Genomic DNA, 1,894 nt, shown 5'->3' on the forward strand with positions numbered 1-1,894 from the left:
GGTGCGGTTGTTCTCGCTAGGGGTGAATCGGTGATGGCGACGATAGGTTGAGGTACTAACCGGTTGTTCCAGCGATACCCACCATGCCGACGAAACTGAACGGCATCTGGGTGTGAAGCGATACGCGGCGGTGGCTGGGTGGGACCGTCCCCGGCCGGTGAGGGGGCGCCTCCCGGCGTGCTGGCCGCGCGGTGCGTGGGCGCACGCGCTACAGCCGGCTGGTGGGGGCGGCCAGTGGCAGGCGCGCCGGCCGACGGACGCGGCAGGCGTCGCAGCTGCGCGCCGGCGCACCCTGCGCGCGGCGCCGTGCGGCCAAAGTAGGTCCTCGCGGGCCCGGTGCGAAGCGCGGTGGACATCTTCAGTGTGCTGGTCCGATTGAGGACTGTGTGCGTTGAGGATGCGCTGCCGCCCGGCGCTCGGCGCCGCGACGCCGTCTGCTGCTCGGTCGCCCCAGCGGTTCTCGCTGGTGGTTTGTATCGCAGCTGTGCGGATGTGTTGGCGCGTGCGCTGTGCTGGGAGAGTTCGCTTCGGCACCCAAGTGGGGCTTTTGTCCTTCTGTGGCGCTGGCGTTGGAGCTGCCGGTCACCGTAGGTGGCGCGTGTTGTCTCCCGCCGGCAATGCCACGACAGCACGCTCCCGGGCCTCTGTCGGCAGCGGCAAGCTCAGTTGGGAGCACGGGTGGTCGCACCGAAAGCGTCTACTCGCCTAACTCCGGGCGATTGCGCCTCTCTCGAACCCGACCAAGTACTTGGGACGGCGCTGCGCGCCGCCGGGACCTGAGAGGGTTTCGAGGTGTATTGTGCAGGGGAGCTCAGCCTCCTCCTGTTTGCAGAATGATTGAGCGGACGCTTGCGTGTTCGCGCGGGCCCCCGGGACACACTCCCGGGCGGCCGGCTGCTCAGCTCTAGTTGACGCAGCTCCCTGGTTGATCCTGCCAGTAGTCATATGCTTGTCTCAAAGATTAAGCCATGCATGTCTCAGTACAAGCCGCATTAAGGTGAAACCGCGAATGGCTCATTAAATCAGTTATGGTTCCTTAGATCGTACCCACGTTACTTGGATAACTGTGGTAATTCTAGAGCTAATACATGCAAACAGAGTCCCGACCAGAGATGGAAGGGACGCTTTTATTAGATCAAAACCAATCGGTCGGCTCGTCCGGTCCGTTTGCCTTGGTGACTCTGAATAACTTTGGGCTGATCGCACGGTCCTCGTACCGGCGACGCATCTTTCAAATGTCTGCCTTATCAACTGTCGATGGTAGGTTCTGCGCCTACCATGGTTGTAACGGGTAACGGGGAATCAGGGTTCGATTCCGGAGAGGGAGCCTGAGAAACGGCTACCACATCCAAGGAAGGCAGCAGGCGCGCAAATTACCCACTCCCGGCACGGGGAGGTAGTGACGAAAAATAACGATACGGGACTCATCCGAGGCCCCGTAATCGGAATGAGTACACTTTAAATCCTTTAACGAGTATCTATTGGAGGGCAAGTCTGGTGCCAGCAGCCGCGGTAATTCCAGCTCCAATAGCGTATATTAAAGTTGTTGCGGTTAAAAAGCTCGTAGTTGGATTTGTGTCCCACGCTGTTGGTTCACCGCCCGTCGGTGTTTAACTGGCATGTATCGTGGGACGTCCTGCCGGTGGGGCGAGCCGAAGGCGTGCGACCGCCCCGTGCGTGCTCGTGCGTCCCGAGGCGGACCCCGTTGAAATCCTACCAGGGTGCTCTTTATTGAGTGTCTCGGTGGGCCGGCACGTTTACTTTGAACAAATTAGAGTGCTTAAAGCAGGCAAGCCCGCCTGAATACTGTGTGCATGGAATAATGGAATAGGACCTCGGTTCTATTTTGTTGGTTTTCGGAACCCGAGGTAATGATTAATAGGGACAGGCGGGG

At 59.8% G+C, this 1,894-nt stretch overlaps 1 non-coding gene across 1 annotated transcript in view; it reads left to right on the forward strand.

Annotated features, from left to right (window-relative positions):
- Window positions 1-918: 918 nt before the first annotated feature.
- LOC124744152 overlaps window positions 919-1,894 on the forward strand; it is a 1,909-nt gene continuing 933 nt past the window's right edge. The window contains exon 1 of the ribosomal RNA XR_007010643.1: window positions 919-1,894. This exon is cut by the window's right edge and continues 933 nt beyond it. This is a non-coding gene — a ribosomal RNA (small subunit ribosomal RNA).

Source organism: Schistocerca piceifrons, unplaced genomic scaffold, assembly GCF_021461385.2.
Source record: "Schistocerca piceifrons isolate TAMUIC-IGC-003096 unplaced genomic scaffold, iqSchPice1.1 HiC_scaffold_277, whole genome shotgun sequence".
Classification (NCBI taxonomy): Eukaryota; Metazoa; Arthropoda; class Insecta; order Orthoptera; family Acrididae; genus Schistocerca; species Schistocerca piceifrons.